Below are 20,000 nucleotides of genomic sequence, written 5' to 3' on the forward strand. Positions count from 1 at the left end.
ACAACTGAACAGTACCGAGTGGTTTTTTGTACGAATACAAGTTGGGTCACTCTGCCACCAAAGTTCTACGAAACATCAAGCGGGCTTTTGGTAACGATTCTGTTGACATTAGAATTGTTAAAAGATGGTTCCAAAGATTTCGTTCAGGAGATGAAAGCCTTAAAAATGAACCAAGAGGGAGACCAAAATCAGTTATTCGGCATGATGAATTGAATGATTTGGTTAAACGAAATCCGAGAACAACGGTCCGAAAAATCGGATCATAGCTCCAGACATTTCCCGCAACTGCTTCTCGACACTTGAAAAAAATTGGAAAAGTCAAAAAGGTGGATAGGTTTGTTTCCCATCAACTTAATGAGATTCAAAGAAACAGACGCCTTACAGTGTGTTCCACGTTGATTTCTCTGTTGGAAAGAGAACCGTTTTTGTATTGATGAGAAATGGATACTCTTTGATAACAATAGGAGGACAAGAGAGCCACCAAAAACACTGCCCAAAACCACCATTGCACCCTAAATAGTTGGTGGTCACCGTATGGTGGTCAACAAAGGGGGTTACATAATATACACACACAGATAGATAGATAGATAGATAAATAGATAGATAGATAGATAGATAGATAGATAGATAGATAGATAGGTAGATAGATAGATAGATAGATAGATAGATAGATAAAGATAGATAGATAGATAGATAGATAGATAGATAGATCGATAGATAGATAGATAAAGATAGATAGATAGATAGATAGATAGACAGATAGATAGATAGATAGATAGACAGATAGATAGATAGATAGATAGATAGATAGATAAATAGATAGATAGGTGTGTGTATATACGGGCCACATATGCGGATACAATAGTTACTGATTATATATACAGATATAGTTAGACAAAATATATTGAAATACTGATCGCCGATGTAGATATAGGCGTTCTATAAAATACGGTGAAACACTGATCATATATGTATACATGTGAGCTTGTGCGGGAGAGGGGGCAGGGTCGTAAAAAGAATCCTGGTTTCTATCTGGGTGACAACTAAATGTTCTTGAAGAAGGAACAGTTCCAAAATCAACACCTTCTCACCTATGAGTCCTAGTGTATAGTTTGGCGGGAAAAAAAATTAGGAGAAGGCTCTCTCGTATTAAACCTGATATTATACCTGCTGTTGAAATAGAGTTTCCGGTGATTTCGCTCTTGCTTGTCAATGCATATTTAAGAATAGATATTCAGGAAATGATATATTAGTTGCTGAATTGCAAGTCGCAAGTCACAATAACGCCTTGATGTACTGATCTGATGTTTCATTAATGAGACAGTTATCATCTGATGAGCTGATGTAATCATCATTTATCTGCACTCCATGTACATATTTATGGGCAGCTGAAATCTGGTGAAGGCGGTGTCGGTGGTTGACAAGAGAGTGTGAATGGCAACCTCTCGGAGGTGAAGACTTATTTAGTCCTCGCTACCCCCCCCCCCCCACCATACATATATATTGCACACACACACACACACACACACACACACACATACATACATACATACATACATACATACATACATATATATATATATAATAATAATATTAGGGACAAAATCCAAAATTACAGGTAAAAAAACTCAATTAAAATCAATTTATAAAAAATTAAAATTAAATTGAGCCTTATAGATAAAGTATATATAAAATATATAGTTTTAGGGAAAATAACCAATTTTCAAGAACTCATCGATGAAAATCCACTATCACATATAGAAAAATTAATAATTAAAAGCACAATAAATGAGTATAATATAAAGTAAAGTAAATATCATAAGATAAATATAATAAATATAATATAATAAATTATATTATAATTTATTATAATATAATATAATATAAATATAATATAATTTATTATATTTATCTTATGATATTTACTTTACTTTATATTATACTCATTTATTGTGCTTTTAATTATTAATTTTTCTATATGTGATAGTGGATTTTCATCGATGAGTTCTTGAAAATTGGTTATTTTCCCTAAAACTATATATTTCATATATATATATATTTATATATTTTAAGAAGCCCGTCGTATATATATATATATATATATATATATATATATATATATATATATATATATATATATATAAAATATATAGTTTTAGGGAAAATAACCAAGTTTCAAGAACTCATCGATGAAAATCACATATAGAAAAATTAATAATTAAAAGTACAATAAATGAGTATAAAATAAAACAAAGTAAATATCATAAGATAAAGATAATATATATGCACATATATATATATATATGCACACGCACACGCACAGGTTTTGGTCAGTCTGAGGATCTAGCAGAAGATACTCGTTCAAAGTGTCACGCGACGGGATTGAACCTGGAACTATGCGGTTGCAAAGCAAGCTTCTTACCACATAGCAACGGCTGTATATTTTATCTTTATGTGTTACGCATTTCTACCCATGAATCTACGAAGCTTATTGGTATGGTCTTCGCAAGACGGCATATTGTGACCTCTTCCTCACTTCACGTCTATATATATATATATATATATATATATATATATATAGAGAGAGAGAGAGAGAGAGAGATACATATATATATATATAAATATGTATACATACGTGTGTGTGTGTGTGTTTACATGTATGCGTATATGTGTACAAGGCAGTTCTCTACATAAACATACACCATTGCAATGCATTTTAAAAGATGTCGGATAATGGTTGCTATGTGAGACTTAATGCGTGAGTAAGTGCTTGTGTTTATATATATATATATATATATATATATATATATATATATGTGTGTGTGTGTGTGTGTGTGCGTAAGAGTATGTCTCTATCTCTGTGCACATATGTGCCAAATATTTCATTATATAAACAAAATACCGACTCCATTGCTATGATTTTCACAAGATGGACGATAACACTTGATCTGCGTGTGTGACAATGTGCATATAAGTATATATATATATATATATATATATATATATATATATATATATATATATATATATATTATGTATGTATATATAAATATTTGTGTAAGTATATATATATATATATATATATATATATATAACATGTATATATGATATAATATATATAATATATGTATATATGTTATATATATTATATGAGTATATATATACATATGTATTATATGTGAGTGTATATATATATATATATGTACATAACACACACACACACACACACACACACACACACACACACACACACACACACACACATATATATATATATATATATATATATATATATGTAAACGTGTGTGCTTGTATAACTTTGCTGAACATATCTCTACATTAAACACCAAACAACGCTACTATAAATTTCTCAAGATGGCACATTAAGGTTGATCTATGGAACTGTCTACCGCTGCGTGTGTGTGTATGTATGTATGTATGTATATATATATGTATATGTGTGCGTGTCAGTGTGTGTATATATATATATATATATATATATATATATATATATATATATATATATATATATATATATTTATATGATAGATGTGTATACGTGCGTGAAATGAAGGCTTATGAATCCTCTTATACGGGGCAACCTGATCTGTGAGAATGTTTGCGTTTGCACACACAAACACACACACACACACACTCAAACATACAAGTACACACACACACACACACACACACACACACACACACATATATATATTCAGGGACATCGATGTATTTTCATACGAAATATTTTACGCCTAGCTACGTGTCAACGTGTTCCCAACACACTCAGTAAATGAATCTGTTAGTCTGTTTATCTGTCTATCTGTCTTTTAGTTTGTCTATGAGTTTGTTATATATATATATATAAAAATATATATATATATATATATATATATATATATATATATATATATATATATAGAGAGAGAGAGAGAGAATGAGAGAGAGGAAAGTGGGGTAGAGGGAAAGGGGAGAATGATTTAGTTGAAACTCTTAATGTTTTATAAATATTATTAATGAATTGTTTTTAATTAAGCACAAATTTTTCTAAGAGGTTTTCTGAAATTAATCATCCACCTCAAGACTAATGTATATTAAGAGTTTTTTTTAATTATTTGTAACTAATCTTGTTAGTAGCTCCTTCAATATATATATATATATATATATATATATATATATACATATATTTTTTTTTTATCAGCATGTATGTGTGTGTGTTTGTGTGTGCGTGCGTGTGTGTATGTGATATCAGTTTAGAGGTGTTTGAGAGATATTTTGCACACATAAAAAGGCTTTTCACTGTAGGCTGTGATAGAGAAATATTCTCGCTGGAGAGAAAATGGTGTAAAACCACCTTTCGTTGTTGAAGTGGTGGGTGCAGGAATTTCGAAGTTGCTCTCTTCTCATCAGCACCGGATACCAAAAAGAGGCACCTCTGATCTAAGAACCTCGGTTTCTCTTGTAGAAGAACATCATAATTATCCAAAGCATACGACTGCTTAATGTATTCTTGTACTGGCAATAGGTAGAGTCTCGAAAGAGCCACAAGGTACACGTCGAAGCCTGTTTTCCGTCTAAACTCGTACCCACACAAACGATCACACGCTCATCATCATCATCACCCTCTTCCCCTTCCTCCCCTTCCTCCTCATCACCATCATCATCTTCATCATCGCCATCATCATCATCATCATCGTCGTCGTCGTCGTCGTCATCATCATCATCGCCATCATCATTATGATCATCACCATCATCATCATCGTCGTCGTCGTCGTTGTCATCATCATCATCATCATCCCCATCATCTCCCAGACTCAAAGATACTTATATCATCACCGTTGGAAATCTCGCCATCACTACCGCCGGTGCCATAACCATCACCACCACAACTATCGCCAACAACATCATCACTGGCAACACCACGTCGACCACGACGACCACCATCATCACCTGAATCACTACCACCACTACCATCACCAGCATCACTGGCATCATCGCCGCCACTCTTGAAGTCGCTCTCACCAGCACCAACAGCAGCCCTCTATCACCGTTGCCAACACCAAAACCAGCAGCAGCAGCAGTAGCAGCAGCAGCGTCAACACAAGGACCACTTCTACTGCCGTAACCACCGGCGACACCAGCAGTCCTCACCCCCTACTCCTACCATCATCATCAGCACCAACGTGAACATTACCAGCGCTGCCACCACCAAAACCATCACCGCTTCTTTCTAAACACTCGGTTTAAGATTTATTAAACACAACAGACAAAAACAAACACACGCATACACACACACGCGTACACATATACATGCTGATCCTCCCCACCTTCCAACCGCATTTACCTTCCCGCCGCCATACACACTTCGGTTTAATCCGTCAATATTCCGTTGCGAGGTGACGGCGCCGGAATTATCCGGAAGTTAACACCGTTTCAACGCCATATATTTGAACAATTTTCCGGTTGCTGTGGTTATATACGACCAAGCAGTGAATACCGACAGATCGTCTGAGATATTGCTTAATACGATTTTGAAAAATCATTTAGGTTTTGTTTCTTGCACAATGTTTTTTTTATCAGTGTTTTTTTTTTTGACATTATGACGAAAATCAACACTCACACTAAACACACAAATAAATCCATCCATCCATCCATCCATCCGTACATCCATCCATCCGTACATCCATCCATACGTACATACATACAAATATACACACATACATACATACATACAAACACATACATGTATATGTAAGGCGGCGAGCTGGCAGAATCGTTAGCACGTCGGGCGAAATGCTCAGCGGTATTTCGGTTGCCGTTACGTTCTGAGTTCAAATTTCGCCGAGATCGACTTTGCCTTTCATCCTTTCGGGGTCAATTAAATAAGTACCAGCTGCGTACAAGAGTCGATCTAATCGACTTATTCCCTTTGTTTGTCCCCTCTGTGTTTAGCCCCCTGTGGGCAATAAAGAAATATGTATATTTATAAATACATACACATACACACACGTCCTCCATCATCGCCTGACAACCGATACTAGTGTGTTTTCGTCCCTGTAACTTAGCGGGTCGGCAACTGAAACCGATAGAATAAGTACCAGGCTTTTAAAAAATAAGTATTGGAAATGAGAAGAGAGTACCCCATTATTCAAATAAAGGGTTGGGTTGGAAATTCCACCAGGACACCTGATGAAGGCTGGAGAGTACACCAGCCGAAACGCTGTGTTAACAACAAACAAGACGAGCACACCTATCGTCCAATGTAAATGATGAACTGAGAAGCATGTTGATACCCTCTGGAGCAGATGTTCTTAGGTTGGAGATGAGAAGCTTTTCATTGCTTTTGCGAGTGTTTTTAGAGTAACTGTATTTATGAGACCATGAATGAATTACGCGTGGTATATTAGGTTGCTTGGTAAGTTGAAACGACCGCTCATTAATATAAAAGTTGTCAAAAGGATGGGAAACAGTAACGACAACAGAAACAGAAATAATATAAAGGAGATGAAAGTCTGTGTAGGATTTCAGCAAATGATTCAAAGATCAACAATGGAAGCGTCACCCGACAGCAAAAAACAATGACGAAAACAACAGGAATACTCAGCCACCGCCATCTCACCACTAGGAACAACAAGAACAACATGCAAATGAGATAAACATCAACGCGGAAAGTTACACGAATATTTGGATCAATATCAACAACAGCAACTACATCAACATCATCAGCATCATTAACAGTAACAGTAGTCACAAACGACAAGAAGATGAAGAAAGAGGAGGAGGATGTGGAAGGAGGGGGAAAGATGGAAGAGAGAGGGGGGAGAAGGTGGAGAGGGGAGTTGGAGGAGGAGAAGAAAGAGGCAGGGTAGGAGAAGAATCAAGAGAAGGAAAAGAAAAGAAAGAATGGAAAGGCGGGGGGTAAGAATGGGGAGGAGGAGGAGGAGAAGAAGAAGAAGAAGAAGAAGAAGAAGAAGAAGAAGAAGAAGAAGAAGAAGAAGAAGAAGAAGAAGAAGAAGCAGGAGAAGAAGCAGGAGAAGGAAAAGAAAAAGAAGAACAAAAAGAAGAAGAATAAGAATGAGGAAGAGAGAAAGAAGGAGTAGAAAAAGAAACGGAATAATTAAAAGATTGTGAAGAGGATAAGAAGAAGAAGAAGAAGGTAAGGAAGAGAAAAAGAGAAAGAAAGAGGATGGGGCTGGGAAGAAGAATGAGGAAGAGAAGAAAAGGAGAAAAAGAAATAGAATAAGAATAGGAAGGTGAAGAAGAAAAAGAAAATACGGAGGCAGGAGGAGGAGGAGGAGGAGGAGAAGAAAAAGAAAGCGACACGACGACGACGACGACGACGACGACCACCACCACCACCACCACCACCAACAACAACAACAACAACAACAACACCACCAACAGCAGCAGCATCAAAAAAAGAGTGATTGCAAATGCTATTAGAACGACCAGAGAGGATAAATGAAGTCAGGAAGTGAAAGGAGAAAACAATTCGAGTCAAGTTGAAAGGTTTGGACTTATTTAATATTCCGTTGAATACAATGGTAAAAACGGAAGAACAACAGTGTGTGACAAGAACATTGAAATCTCCTTTGTTTTCTTGTTTTTATGGTGGAGAACAATGGTTTGAGAAAAGAAGCCGGCTCAATTGTTAGCGCGCCGGACAAAATGCGTGGCTTTTCTTCTGGTTATTTACGTTTAAAGTTCAAATTCCGTTCAGCTCAACTTTGCCCTTCGTCCTTTCGTGATAATGAACTACTGGGGTCGATGTAATCGATTTGCCCCCTCCCTGAAAATGTCACGCAATGTGCTGTATTAGAAAAAAATATTATTATTATTATTAGTAGCATTATTATTGTTTTACTTACAGCGTTCGGTTTTGTTTGTTCAGTTGGGTTCTGTGAGAGCGGACAGCAGCTTGTTGTCAGAGGTCTCACAGGTTCTCTTTCCACACATTATAAGGTTTGACATTTGGTTGTTAATAATCGTGGGAGACATTCAACATCCAAGTACCAATCACAAGATCCTAGCTGTCCCCAGCAGCGCAGCTTTTTGGGGCTTGCCCTGCTCTCATGTAAATTTCGATTTCTCTGACATATTTCTCGAACTTGGTTGTAAGTACCCCGAGTGTCCCTGCAAATACTGGGATGAAAAACGCTCTTCTCATAATCCAAATTCTTGCAATTTCGTCTTGAGCAGCGCACGTCATCAAAGTGACACTGGGGTACAAATATACGAAGCCCAGCATACCCATCATGACTACACGTCTGATAAGGGTACACCAGGCACATGCATCACGTCCATGTGTGCGTGCTATGGTGATCTCGTATCAAGACCTTGCAGGTGGGGCCCAGTTAGAATTCTCTTCAGGTTGAGTAGCCCATCCCGCTCAAAATGCCCATGAATAAGGTTTATTTTAAGGATGATGAACAAAACGTCCACGTCTCCATACCAGAATTATTCAAACCCCAAAGAACTGCTCTCAACACATGGTTATGATACTCCCCCACTACTTCTGCTCGTGATCAGAGATGCACATATTATCAGCCACTAAGGAATATGCTCAACTGGTTAAGGTCAAACAACTGACAAGCAAATCTGAGGTATTGATCAGAATATTTGCTCAATAAAGACAGACGAAATATCGCTAAGCATTTCGCCCAGAGGGCTAACGTTTCTGCCTCTATTCATTATTGCCAGTCATCGATCCTTGTTAACAAATTAGCTGGAGAAGAGAACTTCTCATTCCAGCCTCACATTCCTTTCCATAATAATGACAAGGGCGCTGTATAATAATCCTTTCTAATAAAGGCACAAGGCCTGAAATTTTTGGGGAGGAATTAGTCAATTTCATCGACTCCAGTGGTTAACTGGTACTTAAGCTTTCGATCCCGAAAGGATGAAAGGTGAAGTCGATCTCGGCGAAATATGAACTCAAAACGTAAGGACAGACGAAATGATGCTAAGCATTTTGACCGGCGTGCAAAATTTTTCTTTATTTTAAGGCCAGCAAGTTTTCGGGTTGGGTGCAAATATATTGCATCGATCTCGTTAACAGGAACGTATTGTACAGACTCCGAAATGGATGAAAAGCAAGGTCAATCTCGGTACAATCTGAACTCAGTACGTAAATACGGACGAAATGACGCTGGGTATTTTATTCGGCGTATTAACGATTTTGCGTCTCATTTTGCTTTTTCCTTTTGAATAATGGTGATGGCAAGTGTGACAAATAACAATAAAGTCATTCCTATGATAATGTGATTTCATTTATGAAATGTGGAAGCATCTTAACGTTTTGCTTCGTATAGTAATAATGAGAAAAGCAATTTAATTTTGAAGTCGAAGAAATAAAAAAGGAAGAAAGAAAGGAAGGAAGGAAGGAAGGAAAGGGCATACAGACAAACACTGTTTGTTGCGGTACATGAAGTTGTTATGTAGATTGTGGGTAAATAAATGGAAGCGAGGAAATGTCACAAGTGGAAATTCGAAAGGAAAACGAAACAATTACAAAATACAAAAGAAAACAAAACGAAGAACGTGTGTGTGTGTGCGTGAGTGTGTGTGTGCGCACGCGCGCGCGTATACATTCATACACATACAATCACACACATCTGCATACATATTTTTATATACGTGTTTGTATGAATATTCATAAATAAATACATACATACGCACATATGTATGTATGTCTCTATTCATATGTCTGTACACACACACACACACACACATATGTATATATATATATATATATATATATATATATATATATATACACACATACATGTATGTATAAATGTATATATCTGTTTGTATATGTTTACATGTATGTAAGTACGTATGTATATTGTCATTATTATCTCAATATTCAGAAAAGAAAAAGATGTTTATGTGATTACCCGATGAACCAAAGCCGGTGAAACTGACAGTCGTTTTTTATGATTAATGGTTAATCTCGGACTTGAATGACAGTAACTCCCTCTTTCACTCTCTTCTTATCTGTCTGTTTGACTGTCTGTCTGCCTCTCTGTCTATCTATCTCTCTATCTCTCCCCCTCTCTCTCTCTCTATGCATGTATGTCTCTCGCTCTCTCTTTCTCTCTGTCTATTTCTCTGTCCGTTTGTCTGTGTGTGTTTGTGTCTACATGTATGTTTGTATACATACATGGACACAAACATACAAATGTTTATACACATACGCACACAAACACAAACACAAACATACACATGTATGTATACATGTATATATATATATATACATATATAAACATACACACACATATATAAACATAAATATGTATATATATGTCTGTGTGTGTGTATATATACAGTATGTATATGCACACACACACATATGTACGAGGCAGAGTTGCTAGAGTAACGGCTAGATTACTCCGTAGTATTCGCCTGCGCTCTGCGTTCAAATCTCTCTGACTTCACTTTTCACTCCCCCGGGGTCGATCAATTAAGTACCTACTAGTCGAGTTCTAGCGGTGATAGTTAGTATTGACTGACACTTCTTCTCCCTTGAACTGCTTGTTGTGTGCTCAAATCAGAAACACCCGTATTACGCTTTATTTTTCATTAACTCTCTTCCGCCGTGTCTAAAAATCATCTTTAAAATACATATACACACACTAACGGAGTCGGTGATTATTTCATGGAAATAATGGTAAACCTTTTCGGTTATTTCTGAAAACTTAATCCAAATATCCTGAAAACGTAGCCTGTGTCGTGTCTGTATCAAATGACATTCGCTCATCTGCTAATCCTCGAAATGTGAAGGAAATTGGAATACGATGATTACTTAATGCACTTTATATATATATATATACACTTTATATACTTTATGCACAATTTTATAGACTTAATACAGAGATTTTCCCTCTTTCTCTCTCATTCTTCGACTCACTCTCTTTTTCTCTTTCGCTCTTCACGTTTCCCTTCAACTAATCACGTGAAAGCGTGACAGACGAGCAAAGTAACAGAAGAGAAAAACACATTTCACTGACCACCACCTCTTCCTCTCTTTTCCCTCCCTTTATCCTCCTCCTCCTCCTCCTCTCCCCATCCCTACTTCTTCCTCTTATTTAAACCTCTCCATTCCACCCACACCACCCTCGTCTCCCCTACCTTCCCCACCCCTTAAGCGTTCCCCTCCCTTCAACTAACTGCGTGGATGCTTCACGGACTGGCAAAGTAACGGAAGAGAAAAACACATTTCACTCACCACCACCTCTCCTTCTCCTTCCCCTCCCTTTATCCTCCTCTCTCCCTCTCCTCTCCACCAACACCAGAAGAAACTTGCCGAGGTGCCATGTAGTGTGACTGAACCAAGAACTATGTGGTTGGGAAGCGAACGTCTTACCACACAGCCACGCCTGAATGTCTCTCTGTTGATTCAATGATTCGATGACTACTACTTCAGCAAGTGTGCTGTTGGCCTTTCGCTGAAGAGCTCTAATAAAAGATGAAGTATGTCATATAAGTGTGACTTGTAATTTAATTAACACGCGCACACACAGATTTACTAACATACGCTCACACACACACACACACACACACATACATCACACACACACACATACATCACACACACACACACATACACATGCATGAAAAAATATATTTATCTTCAACTGCTTTTTTTAAATATTTATTTCTATTTCAACGAATGTGATTTTATTTTAATGGCATTTTACAGTTTTTATCGTCTGATACGCTTTCACCTACTTAACTGTCATTTCAATTAGACCAAAGTTGACCAGAAAAGAAACCACAATAAAGAACTAATAAATAAAACTGACAAAAAAAGACACAAAACTAGGAAGAGTGAGAGAGAGAGAGAGGGAGGGAGAGGGAGAGAAGGGGAGACAGAGAGAGAGAAGAGAGGAAGAATGAAAGTGAGTGAGAATGAGAAACTGACGGAGGGAGAGGGAGAGAGTGAGAGAGAGAAAGAGTAATAGAAGGAGAGCGCGCGAAAGAAAGTGAGAGTGAATGAGAGAAGGAGAGAGAGGTGGGAGAAAGAGAGAAAGAGAGAGGGAGAAAGAGAGAGAATGAAGGAGAAAAGGAGTGAGGGAGAGAAGGAGAGAGAGAAAGTGTAGGGGAGAGAACTGTAATAAAAAAAATAAATTAATAATTATTCTCAATGTGTTTTTATTTATTTTCTATTTATAGTTTTTCGCTCATTAAAATTGCAAACCAAATATCGATCACTTTTCATTTTGCACTCGTAGTAACCCATATTCGTAGTAACCCATATTTGCTAAGTCTCAATGGCCATTGAGACATCTATTCCTTCACGAATATAATGGACTAAGTAAAACAAAAAGAGGAAAAGTCATTTGAAATTGGATTGAAACCGTTTTGCGTTCTCTGTTCACAGGTCTCAAAGAACGCCACCTTTAATTTCTGGTATAGGCGGAGGCGTGGCTGTGTGGTAAGAAGCTAGCTTCCCAACCACATGGTTCCGGGTTCAGTCCCACTGCGTGGCACCTTGGGCACTATAGCCTCAAGCCGATTAAAGCCTTGTGAATGGATTTGGTAGACAGAAACAGAAAGAAGCCCCCCCCCCACACATATAAGCTTATATAAAAGTATCATTATTATACAATTAAACCTTGGGAGAGGCATTATGCCGGTAATAAACACACGCACTGGTTCAGTCCTTTATTAATTCATATAGTTTTTTGTTAAATTATTTCATTGCACTCTTGCAATCTCTTCAGTAACTTGTCTCTCCACTTCCATTTATTTTATTATCATTATTATCATTTACAGAATTGTAAAATACGGCACCGCATTTTACACCGAATGTAAAACCATTCGCACCGAAAGCATATATAGAAAGTTTGTTTACATAAAAAACAAATACAAACAAATGTAGTTCTTAAATTTAACAGAAAGAGGCATGAACGAATGGATAAAAATTTTACTTTTTAATCACACACACACACACACACGCACACACACACACACACACACGCACACACACAAATTGGTCGGTTTCTTCTTTTCGCTCTATGTGTGAAATAGTCAAGAAAACTCTGGGGTCACATGACTGAATTCAGGTCTTAAGAAGGGATCAAAAATATTCTGTTCATTGGTTAAACTATCTTAGAAAGCAACCGTGTGTGTGTGTGTGTGTGTGTGTGTGTGTGTGTGTGTGTGTGTGTGTGTGTGTTCTACTATAGTCTTGGGCCGGTTGAAACACGTAGAAGACAAAAGATAAAATGTGTATTCTTCGTTACCGAATAATCATACGAAATATATCAGAGAGCAATAAAACAGACATCAACATTTGAAGAGAAAAAAACAGTTGACAACATGACTGCTGGTTTAACACGGCTGAAAGGCAAGTAGATATTTTCGCTGCTTGCCTTTCAACCGTGTTAAGTTGTCAACAGAAAGAAAAGGTAAGGGACGCAAATTTTTTACTTCCTGCTTTATCAGATTTCTCAGTCTTTCTCTTTTTGACGCTCCTTTCTCGAAAATAATAGAATGCAAAGAAAACATCATCACTGCTCTTGATATAACTGAAAAGAAGCAGCAAAAAATTTGCTTCCATTTTCTTTTCTTTCTGTTGACTACTTTATACTAAGGAATGAAGGAATGCGAAATAAAAGTAAATATGACTGCAATGAATCTAGTGAAAATTATCAATAATCAATTATATATTACACAAAAGTACCAGTTGCGTACTGGGGTCGATGTAATAGACTGGCCCCTTTCCCATAAATTTCGGTCCTTGTGCCTAGAGTAGAAAAGAATATGAGTGCTTTTGTTTGTAGAAAAGAATTCTCCAAATATTTTCACTTGATGTGAGCCAAGAAATAGAAAGAAAGCGAAACCCGCCAAGTGCAACAGCCACCACAACCACGACTAACACCAAACAGGACCATCACCACCAACACTACTAGGATCCCCCGCCGTCAACAACACCAGCTTCATGAGCATCACTTCCACCACGCAACCATCAGAGCTAACATAACCAACAGCATCTCCACCAAAACACACAGCTTCATACAAAAACAACTACAGAATATATACAAAAAAAAAAAACTATCTTAGTCAATATCGATTTTTTCATTAACAAACAATTTAAAATCAATTTGATGCCGTTTTAGAAAAAAAAAATCTTTATTAATTTAGGTGTCTTTATTCTTTTTACGACATTTGTCCTGTTTTTTATTTTTGGGTGCATTTTCAATGTTATTTTGGTTTTTAAGTTTATTTTATCAGATTCCGTTTCCTCAGTCTTTTTCTTGTCTTCTGACTTCCTTTGTCATTTACTTCTATCGTCTGCCATCTTCCAGTTTCCGTCCGTCATTTAAAAAAATTTGTCTTATGTTTTTCTTTAAATTCTTTTTCTCTTGATTTTTTCTGTTTTGTTTTACTGCGACGAAGACCACCACCACCACCAGCATCACAAGCAGCAACAACCTCTTCTTCATCGCCTCCTCCATCGCCTTTTTTCTTTTCTTTTCTTTTTGTCTTCATTTCTCATCAAATTAGACTAAACCAACCCTCCTCCCTTTCACATTGATATTTTACTGCAGTGACAGCTGTCTTTCCTTCCCATTGTGCTCCTCGTCGTGGTGGTCATCGCCATTAGTATTAGAGCAGCAGCATTAGCAATGGTAGCAGTAGTAGCAGCATTGATCATCGTCATCATCGTTGTCATCATCAATAGTAAGCAGCAGTAGCATCATCCTTCGTCGTCGCTGTCATCGCTTCTCAGCTTCCCTTCCTCCTCTTCCCCTTCTTTCTCCTCTTCCCTTCCTCCTCCTCCTCTTACCCTTCCTCTTTCTCTTTCTCTCCTCCTCTTCCTCCATCTCTTACCTTTCCTCTCCTTCCTCCTCTTCCCTTTCCTCTTCCACTTCTCCCTCTTCTCTTTCATCCTTTCCTCCCCCTCCCTCTCCTTTCCCACCGTCACCCCTCCTCTTCCTTCAAATCAGTTTTACAGAACACAAAAGATGTCATTATGACAAGTTCTGAGGACTGAATATTGTTTTCCCCACAAAACTGACCAAAGCCACACACACGTCCTTTCCACACCACAACTACACCCAAAGCAACCCAACCCAACCCGACCTCATACATACACCTCCATCGACATTAAAAATGTGTCTAGAGTTATTTGGTCACATGTATTTTTTCATAAAGGAAAAAGCTCAAAATACCAATAAATTAAACAAAATAAGTAAATAAATAAATGAATGAAAATGTTACAGGCAAATAACTGAGCTGAAAGGAACCAGACGATACATCAATGTTCCATATGAACATACAGTCGCCATTTTGGCTTTATTTTTAAAACAAAAATCGAATATTTCATATTTTTTTGTCAAAGAAACATAAGTTAAGAACTTAAAGAATGAAACCAAGAAGAAAAAGGAAAAGAAAAGAAAAAGATCGGACAAAAAGAAAATCGGAAAGAAAAAGATCGGACAAAATATAGGAAAGAAAAAAGAGAAAAGATCGAACAAAAAACAAAATTAACTAAAAAAAACTTGAGAACGCTATACAAGAAAATCAGGAAGGAACCATTGCAGACAAAAATGGAAATCAGGAAGGAACAATTGCAGACAAAAATGGGAATCAAAGCTTGGAATCAAGATATAGGTCAGTGAAAAATTATAGCCGGAAATGAAAGATAAAAATTGAAAGAAATTAAACGAAATTATAAATATTAAAATCATTATTATGAATAAATGTTTCTAAATTAGGTACCTGACCAGAAAATTGTGCCGTGGGGCGGAGGAGAATGGACAGAAGGCCTACATCGATTCGAGAATTTGAATTATACTTTTGTTTATTTTTTGTTTTTTAATTTTTAAATCCCGGAAGGAAGACAGCTTTTGATTTCGGCGGGGGTTTCAAATCAGAAAGGAAGGAGCCATAACTTGTCAGCGTAAGTAATATTGATTGATTCTTTAACGATTTTTACGATCTATTGCTTTTGATAATGGCAGCAATCGACGATTTTAATTTTGGTGAAAGGCCAACAATTCTGAGAGGATTCAATTATATGGCCCCAGTGTTCAACTGTTCGTTTATTCTTTTACTTGTTTCAGGCATTTGACTGCGGACAGGCTGAAGCACCACCTTAAAAGATTTTAGTCGAAAAAATCGACCCCAGGACTTATTCCTTACAGGCCTAGTACTTATTCTATCGGTCTTTTTTTTACTGAACTGCTAAGTTATGGGGACATAAACTCACCAACATCGGTTGTCAAACGATGGTGAGGTTATAAACACAGGCACACACACACGTGCACACACACACACGCGCATACACACACACACACACACACACACACACACACACACACACACACACAAACACACACATATATATATATATAAAACAACCGAACGATTACATTAAAATAAATTTGTTTCTAATGTATGTACAGCGGGCTGGCAGTGGCGGGCTGGCAGAACTGTTAGCACGCCGGGTAATAATGCCAAGCGACGTTTTGCTCGTCTTCACGTTCCTAGTTCTAATTCCGCCGAGGTCAAGTATACCTTTCATCCTTCCGGCTTCGGTAAACTAAACATGGGTGGCGCACAGGGGTTGATGTAATCAACTTACAGCCCTTTCAAAAAATAGCTGACCACGTGCTAAAATTTGAAAGAACGGTGGTAGAGCAGAGCAGAACAGTAGTTTACATCGACCCATGCACACGACTGGTACTATTTTAATCGATGACGTAAGAATTAAAAGCAAATTTAGTAGCTTGCTTACCAACCACATGGTTCCGGGTTCAGTCCCACTGCGTAGCACCTTGGGCAAGTGTCTTCTACTAATGCCTCGGGCCGACCAAAGCCTTGTGAGTGAATTTGGTAGACGGAAACTGAAAGAAGCCCGTCGTATATATGTATATATATGTGTGTGTTTGTGTGTCTGTGTTTGTCTCCCCAACATCACTTGACAACCGATGCTGGTGTGTTTACGTCCCCGTAACTTAGCGGTTCATCAAAAGTGACCGATAGAATAAGTACTAGGCTTACAAAGAATATATACTGGGGTCGATTTGCTCGACTAAAGGTGGTGCTCCAGCATGGCCGCAGTGAAATGACTGAAACAAGTAAAAGAGTATGCCATGATTTGAATTCAGAACGTAATGAGATGGAATAACAAGCAGAAGATATTTTGTCTGACGCTCCAACGTTTCAGCCAGACGACCGCCTCAAACACATCTTTACACATAATTCGTCTTATTATTATTTTATTTTATTTTTGTCTTAAGATTTCTTTTTGTTTTCATAAAAGAAAACAACCTGAATTGTAGTAAAGAAAATTAAAAAATAAGGGTAGTATGTAGTCGATAGGAAAACAAACAGTCAGTGAATTCCACGAGAAAAGTTGATAATATATGCAAGAAAAAATCATTAAAGACAAGGCCCACGGTGATGATAAAAGAAAGATCGAAAAAGCATATTCTAAATAAAGTTAGAAAGATATTCGCTGTCGAAATAAAATATCAGGAAAATAAAGAGGAAAATTCAGTGAAAACAAATAGTTTATTAACGTTTCATATTCAGATTTCTACACAGTCACTATCATTTCAGTTTTGTTTTCTTTATAACATATCAGTCAGTCTTTTTGTCAGAACGAAAGGGAAATAGTAAAAATAAAACGAAACGAAAAAGCAAAGAGAAAAGTGAAAAGAAAAAAAAGAAAAAAGAAAAAAAAACAATGAAAAATCACAAATAAAAGAAAAGTATATCGCTGAATGGAATGGTGGACAAGTAGTTAATAAGAATAAAAAGATGACGGTTATGGAAAGGAAAACAGAAGAAAGTTTAAGGAAAAAAGAAGGGATGAAAACGAATACGAAAAAGAAAAGCGATGAAACAACGATTGTACGACAGGAGAAGTAAGCTAGGCAGGGAATTAGAGAACGATATATATATATATATATATATATATATATATATATATATATATATATATATATATATATATATATATATATATATAAAGGTTTATCGAAAGCGCTTCCACACTAGAAAAAAAACTTCTTCCCCAAAACTGGTGTGTAACATCCTCAGAACAGACTTCATAGCATTTTTTTAAATAATCACCTTTACATGTCAAAAACTGTATTAAGTAGTTCATATGGACTTTTATATATATATATATATATATATATATATATATATATATATATATATATATATATATATATATATATATACATAGATAAATAGATAGATAGATATACAAATATATATATACATATATAATATATATATATATGTATACATATATATATATACGTATATATATGTATGCATATGAATAAATGTATATATATATATGTATATATATATATATATATACGTGTGTGTCTATGTATGTATATCTATGTATAGTGCGGAGTATGGGTGAGCTATTAAGAAGCTCACTTAGCAGAGATATGGTTTCGGGTTCAGTCCAACTGCGCGGCACTTTGTAAAACGGTTTCTACTATAACACCGGGTTAACCAATGCTTTGCGTGTGAATTCGATAAATGAAACTGCGTGAGAACCCATCATACACAGACGTGAACATATACAGGATCCGGTGACATCTTATTTTAAAATATATTTACGAAAATTACATAAAAATATTTTGAAATACTAAAGAGTAAATTTATTCAATAAAATCGCCATTGGTTTCAACCACGACCTCCAGACGAATTTGGAATTTCCTGCAACTCTTGGACGCTCTCCTTGCTTAAGTTGGTGAATGCTGCCATAGCCCTTGCCTTCAGTTCACCTTTGGTGTTACAAGGAGTTTTGTTGCTCTATTTCTCTCAACTGCGCCCCACATATAACAATCAAGGAGACTGCAGTCTGGGGAGTTAGGTGGCCAGATGTTAAGAATGACGGGGGTCGCAGAAATTGTCTGACAGCCATAACTAGGTTCTCCTGCATGTGTGAATGGTGCAGAATGCTGTTGTCAGACACAGGGTTTTCCAGCAGCCACCCTCTGGACCCAGGATAGTACTACCTCCTCCAGGGACCTGACGAAGGCCTCCGTGTGGAGTCTGAGGCCGTATGGGAAGATGAACCGAGGCATAACTTCGCCATCGCTAGTAATCACTCCAAACACCATGATGTTGACTGGAGGTTTGATTTTCATCATTCTCGGTACATGTTTTGGGGACACGGCAAGACCAACGGTTGTCCTGTGTGTTCACCATCTCTTCGTATTGGAACTTACGGCGCAAATACCAAGCCGTGCAGCATGTCGTTTCGAAATTTCCGGCATAGAAAATTACGTTATCGTATTTTTTTCTCAGTCAGTGGAACAAGAACACACACGAAAACGAAAAGTGTCACTGAAGAGGTCACAGATGTGTTACAAAAGTTTTCCGGACAATGGGCATGAGTTAAAGTAATCTTCTCTACACTAGGTTCAAGGCCCGAAATTTTTAGGGAAGGGGCCAGTCGATTAGTTCGACCCCAGTACACAACTGGTACTTAATTTATCGAACCCGAAAGGAAGAAAGGCAAAGTCGACCTCGGCGGAATTTGAACTCAGAACGTAAAGACAGACGAAATACTGCTAAGTATTTCGCCCGGCGTGACATGAATTAAAATAATAAAATAAGAACAGTAATAAACGAGAGAATAAAAAATATATATTGCGTGTGATTATTTGGAAAAGCAAAAATGACTATCCCGAAATACAAGAAAATCCAGATAATAATGCGAGAGAGAGAGAGAGAGAGAGAGAGAGAGAGAGAGAGAGAGAGAGAGGAGAGATAGAGAGAGAGAGAGAGAGAGAGAGAGAGAGAGAGAGAGAGAGAGAGAGAGAGAGAGAGAGAGAGAGAGAGAGAGAGAGAGAGGAGAGAGAGAGAGAGAGAGAGGCGAAGAACATATTGAAAGAAAAGCAGACGATATATTAATACTTGACATTTAAACACCGTCGCCATTTTAACTCCCATGAAATGTATGCAGGAAAATATTTTATGTATATGTTGTGATTTTATACATTGTTTGT

At 37.0% G+C, this 20,000-nt stretch overlaps 1 protein-coding gene across 1 annotated transcript in view; it reads right to left on the bottom strand.

Moving 5' to 3' along the window:
- LOC106869877 (guanylate cyclase soluble subunit alpha-2) overlaps positions 1 to 20,000 on the bottom strand; it is a 316,455-nt gene that overhangs the window by 5,208 nt on the left and 291,247 nt on the right.

The sequence above is a fragment of the Octopus bimaculoides genome, chromosome 20, assembly GCF_046866305.1.
Source record: "Octopus bimaculoides isolate indiv1 chromosome 20, ASM4686630v1, whole genome shotgun sequence".
Lineage (NCBI taxonomy): Eukaryota > Metazoa > Mollusca > Cephalopoda > Octopoda > Octopodidae > Octopus > Octopus bimaculoides.